This window comes from Eucalyptus grandis, chromosome 10 (assembly GCF_016545825.1).
Source record: "Eucalyptus grandis isolate ANBG69807.140 chromosome 10, ASM1654582v1, whole genome shotgun sequence".
NCBI classification, from domain to species: Eukaryota; Viridiplantae; Streptophyta; class Magnoliopsida; order Myrtales; family Myrtaceae; genus Eucalyptus; species Eucalyptus grandis.
This window is the reverse complement of record NC_052621.1, coordinates 26,948,626-26,954,820: the sequence shown is the minus strand read 5'-3', so window position 1 is coordinate 26,954,820 and position 6,195 is coordinate 26,948,626. Positions and strand designations below refer to the sequence as shown.

At 41.8% G+C, this 6,195-nt stretch overlaps 1 long non-coding RNA gene across 1 annotated transcript; it reads left to right on the top strand.

The window, feature by feature from the left end:
• Positions 1-4,377: 4,377 nt before the first annotated feature.
• On the top strand, positions 4,378-5,713 carry LOC108960069. Its single transcript, XR_001987812.2, has 3 exons — positions 4,378-4,416; positions 4,574-4,670; positions 5,524-5,713. It is a non-coding gene; the product is annotated as an uncharacterized LOC108960069 (long non-coding RNA).
• The last annotated feature ends 482 nt before the right edge of the window (positions 5,714-6,195 follow it).

Genomic DNA, 6,195 nt, shown 5'->3' with positions numbered 1-6,195 from the left:
AAAAAATAGATTGACTGAGAATTAGAGGACCCATCAAAGTTTCAATCTTGGCTACTATCAAGTAAGTAGGTATAATATTAGCTTCCTCTTAGGCAAGTCAAAAATTAACCGAATACTAGTTCTTGTGCGCCCAATTAATTTGACTTGCCCTACAAGCAAGTCATGATGTCACTGATGTGACTAAGAGGGTAATTCTCTGCATCATCATATACAAATAATTTCATGCTTGAGCCACGTCCCTCAGTGACTTACTTTTAACATAATCCGTGAAGATTAAAAGAGTATTCAGTAAGCATTAAGCCATCTAAACTGTAAATCATATTTTTATCTACCAACTTAATTTTTTATAATATTTAGTAGCGATTCCATCAAGTTTTCACACGATACTAGAGCATGGAGTATTTGTTCATGTCTCTATTAGTAGAATACTCAAACTATTTCGTAAACATCCGTCATTTTCAAAGGAAACTCCCGTCTTGTGCACATTTTTTGAATATACAAAAAAATGCATATACTTTATTTCATACCTTTTCATTTATCAATTAATGATGTAAGATGTGAAAGATCGTATATATGCCAAAAAAAAAACATGACTGTGATATTCCGTATACTCATAAATGTAATTAATACTATTATGATTCCTCATTGAATAGTAGGAATTAGTATCTAAATTCTCTCATAAAACATTATCGTTTAGTAAAACCTTGTAATTAAAATGATCCTCTTACAATGCAATAAGCTTTTCTTGTTTATAGCACAATCAATTTAAAGATCGTAGCGACTCCCGATTCTATTATACTAGAGCCTCACTTTTACCGAAAATAACAATACGCACCAATCTATATCCAGGATCGCATAATTCCCTTCGTACATATCATTAGCAGAAACTCAAATACATTCAAAAGTCGCTTAATACGTCTCTCCACAGAACAATACCCATAGAATTCTACAAACGAGCTTCCCACGTGGCGCCATGAGTCATCCATCGATTGGCCCGGGTGCTGTGACTTGGCATGGCCTGATTGGTCCACTTAATATTTTCTTCCGTTCACATTCCTTTTCAAGTGGACATTGTTGTCGTCGCGCTCTGGCTACAACATTAAATGTACCAAGTAGGGATTGGTCAGAGTCGTCGCTCGTCATGACCGACCGTCGTCGCGGGTCTTTTTCTTAATTAAGTCTACTCTCGTCTCACTTTACGGGGGGAGATCAACGCGCGGAATATGGTGGGGGATGTGCCTTTTTTTTTTTTTTTTGAACAGGGGGGGGACGTGCCTTCGAGAAGGTGAAAAAGAGCACAGGGGGCTTACTCGGAAATCGCGGAAATCGCGCACGCGGGTCGTTGTGATGGGCGCGCGGGTCACGCAACAGCTACAGAGAAATGGACGGAAAAGATGGGGAGATCAAAAATAGTACGATTTCGCTACCATAACAATTTTTTGGCCATGGATTCTTAAAAATGTAAATCTCATAATTAGTGAATTTTGATAGCATAATAGTCTTTACATAATCATGTGAAATAGCAGCTTGTTGTGAATCGAGCACAGGGGCTTACTCGGAAATCGCGCACACGGGTCGTTGTGATGGGCGTGCGGGTCACGCAACAGCTACAGAGAAATGGACGGAAAAGATGGGGAGATCAAAAATAATACGATTTCGCTACCGTAACAATTTTTTGGCCATGGATTCTTAAAAATGTAAATCTCATAACTAGTGAATTTTGATAGCATAATAGTCTTTAAATAAACATGTGAAATAGCAACTTGTCGTGAATTGCAAATTTTTAAAGGAATGAACTCATAATAATTTATATTTGACTTTTTATAATTCTATTTTAAAAATCGTCACCTAAGATTTTGTCAATATAACAGTTCTTTTGTTATTTTTGTGAAAATAACGGTTTGTTGTGAATCATAAATTTTTCACTCCCATTTGGTTTATTGTAGATCTCAATAAATTAAAAAATTCACCCAATTATTTCTTTTTATAAATCATTTATATTAGAAAAATAATTGTGTGATAGTTTTTAATAAGAATAATAGTCTATTATAGATTGCAAATAATTATAAATTATTATAACACCACTTTTCAAGAATTTATGACTCACAAAATATTATTATTTAGTTGATACCCAAAAATTATTATGCTAACAAACTCTTTTATACTATTCTCACCATCCCCCAATCATTTCTCTTGGGTGCAAATTAACGCGGGTCGGGGCTTTTTGTGTCTGTTCGCGGAAGCTTTTCAGGCCTTTTGGAGGCATAACACCATGCCAAAACGACACAGTTTATGCAGTCGTTCCGCGTGTCCAGTCCACACGATTCCCAAGCAGAGACACACGTCTCAAGTCAAACTTCACTCGCCCCGCTCCCTCTGCCTCTGCTCCTCTGCAATTTCCTGAGAAAATATTGGGTGGGTTTAACCCAACACGTAGGCGGTGGGTTAAACCATTCAGCGGTCGACACGTGGCTCCACGTAGGCGACGGTGTCAGACGTTCAAAAGCGCTCCTGGGCCCACCACTCTGACGCCCCTCCATCTTCTGCGCTTCTATCTCTCTCCTCTCTCTTCTCGCTCTCTCCGAAATAAATGGCTGGTGGCTCGGCTCGGCTCGGCTGGCAGAAGAAAGGACGGATCAGAAGGGTAATGAATGCGCTGCGCTCCCGCTAAATTTTCTCTCTCCCCACTTGAATTTTTTTGGGTTTTGTCTCTCTCTCTCTTCGTCAAAGAGCAGACAGAGAACGAGCTGCACTTCCCTCTCAGCGCATCCCACCACTCCGCCTCCGCCTCCGCCTCCGCCTCGCCGGTCATCTACCTCTGGCACGTCGCCTCCTCCAAGAGCCCCGCCTGTTGCAGCTGGTTCCCGACCGCCTTCGCCTCCCACTGTTTCCAACGCGTAAGGTTTGTGCTCGCGTTGGTCTCTCGGCAACTTCGGGCCTCCGTCCGATTTCCTCCCTCCGACGAACTCGTCATCAACTCCGACTCCGAGCCACCGCGCCGCCGAAGAATCCGCGCGCGCTGCTTCGGGAGGTCGAAGAAGTCTCTGGAGCCTCGCTAGACCGTCGATCTTTCCCTCGGCTATTATGCTCTGACGGCGCCGGGCGTCGAGGTTTGTTCTTAGTCACGTTCGCGACGGCTCTGTTTCCGGGATGTACGGAATGAATAGGTTCGTGTTCTGTCGCGCAGGATGTCGCGGCGGCGGAGTCGAGGCCGAAGCACATATCGCCCTCGGACGTGAGCCGACTCGGGTTCACGGACGAGTCCGTGGAGGAGATAGAGCCTCGGTTCCAGCCACGTTCAAGGTGATGGAGGAGCCGGGGAAGAGTGCGATCGCAAACCCTGCCCAGACGAGGGCTGCATGGTCGGGCACTACTGGTTGAGGAAGTCGGAACTCGCGCCGGCCCGGTTCCTGAAGGCGCAGATTGAGAGCACGCTTGACGCCGTCTGCAATTTCGCTGCCGACGTGGTGAGCGGTAAGGTCAGTTCTGGAATTCCGGTCGTTGTTGCTCTGTGTGGTAAGAGAGTCTGTAGTTCCCTGCGTTTTTTTTTCTTGGGAATCGGTTTGCTGTTGTAAATGCCTGTGTCTGTTTTTTAGTAAATGCCAGCATTGTCTTAGTCGCTCGAGGAAGCGCGAGCCGAGAATAAATTGAATCGGTTTCGGTCAAAGAGATGGAGAGCTCGTTTACATATTATTCACTTGAAATGACCATGTATGGAAATTTCTGACTCCAAGATGTAGTAATTTCAAAATTTTCTTCAGGTTTTCCGATTAATGTCATCATGAAATTCAGTTTCTGATCGTTGGTTTTCATTTAGTGTGCTTAACTGATTGCATTGGACACGGAAGGATTGATTGACTTGATTATGTTTGACGCATAATTTGCAGATTAAGCCCCCTTCTACTTCTCCCTTGGATCGCTTTACTCAAGTACCTTCGCTGGAATTAGATGTTCAGCTCTTGGGCCACGGTTTGTTGCAGAGGCATTGGCCAAGTGTAAGGAGTGCTACAAGACCAGGAAGATCTTTGTTTCTGTATGTGTTTGCCTCTTTGTACTTGGGCTAACATTTTAGTCTGACAGTCATGGATGTTGAGTACACTAAGGATTGCAGTTGTGTCTGAAGAATCTATACTGGGTAAATGTGTTGATGCTAAGTGGCAACTGGGCAGGTTGAGTTGCGATAAACTGCTTGTGATGTTAAATTAACAGATTGATCTTTGTTCTCTTGTGATAGGAAGCAAGATGCATGGCTTTTCTATTTATCTGGTTTAATTATGTTGTGCTGCTGATGCTTCCTGACCCTTTGCTATTGATTAAATAAGGGTTTGTCTTTTCTTCTTGTCAGCTCGATAAGCTTAGTGACACACAATGCCAGCTGAGTCACAGTTGAAGTTCATCATAGAGGCCTGGCAACAGGTTTTATTACTTAATTCAACTTAAATATGATTTATGTGATTTTCAGTTTGGAATGTAAATACAGCTATTATATATGTTAAAATCTGATGGAGTGTTTTTGATTTATTATCCTAACCTGCTTCTGTGAAACTAAATTAGGCTCCTTTGATGTTTGTAGATAGTTGAGTGTAGGCAAGTGCTCAAGTGGACATATGCATATGGTTATTATCTACCAGAATATGATCATGCTAAGAAACAATTTGAGTATTTGCAAGGTTTGTATTGGAGAGTAGGATTGTGGATAGACAATGGCCATGCATATTTTTGGAATGTGTTATTGCACGTCACATGTAAATATAGACTTCCCAAGTAAAATATCTCTTTGGTTGTCACCTTATAGGATATTGCTCACTTTAGGCCTGATATGAAGTTGCTTATTTTAAGTGCCAAACTAGATGCAGAGAAGTTCAGTGATTTTTTTTCACTCCACCCGATATTTAGATATGCGGTAAGGCGGTATCCAATTGAAATTCTTCACACCAGTGCACCCCCGCGATTACTTGGATGCAGCTATTCAAAGTGTAAATAAGACAAGTGTACTTTTTATTTATTATAAGACAAATGCACTTTGGCCAATCAACTAACACTATTTTACCTTCATATCATTTCAATTTGGGTGCATCTAAAACAGGTTCATTTCCTTTTTTTTTTTGTTTCGACTTGAATCGCTGCACAATATTGTTAAGCTCTGTCATCTGGAGAATATGTTGGAAAGAATGACAGCATGTATCTGCCTTTTTCTTTTTTTCCATAGGTATAGCAGCATGTATCCATTAGACTAGTTATTGAAGAAAGCATGTATCTGTTGGCCTGTGCTTATGCTTACCTGTCATCCCTTCAAATTATCAAATACTCTACAAAACCATCTGTTGTCCCTTTCATTTGCTGAGTGGCCATCCCTTATTCTTCTGTTTACTTCTTGTCATTTATTGCTGTCCATCGGATTCTCATCGTGAGAGTATAAAAGTTCACATTTGTAATGATTGACCCTACAAGCTCCGGAAGTTGTACTTAGCTTTTTGTTTGTTTCTGCATGTTGGTTGTGCAACCGTTGGATGAATTCATCAGGAATGTAACCTCAAAGAAATCTCCGATGATGATGAACCCCCAATAAAAGGTTCCAAGGATAAAAAATCAAATGGTCCAGACTCTGGAAAAGGACCTGGTCTTGTCTTCAAGATAACTAGCAAGGTTCCTCACAAGACAGTACTAAAAGGTACTTATTCTTTCATACATTATGTCTTTTATCTTTAGGATTTTGACTATCCCTTCAAACTGCCAATTGGATGTCCCGCTTCCATGTTGTAGCTCACAAAGTGCGGTGGTATTGAAGGCCGAGACTATGGCAGAGAAGGTTGAGTGGTTGAACAAATTAAGAAATGTTGTCCCGCCTTCTACCGGAGGTCAAATGAAGGGAGAATCTGGCTCCCCCTCCGGCAAAGCCTCTCCGATGGTTCTCTGGTGAGTCATCTAATGGTATTGCTTGGTAACAAATTCCCTTCCTTTCCCTTCTTCCGCAAGGGGGAAAAAAGAAACAACCATCAACCCCTAAAGGGAGATAGAAAATCAATGGGTTTGTTTTATCTTTAGCGACTGCAAGCAAGATCCATCTGTTTCACTTTCCACTCTTCCAACTGTCCAGTGTTCCTGTAGGAGTTCTTTGAAGATAGAACTTTGGTGGATGTCCCAAGAAGTTCGTGGTTATGTCGAAGCGCTTCTCATGACCCTTGGTGCTAACGT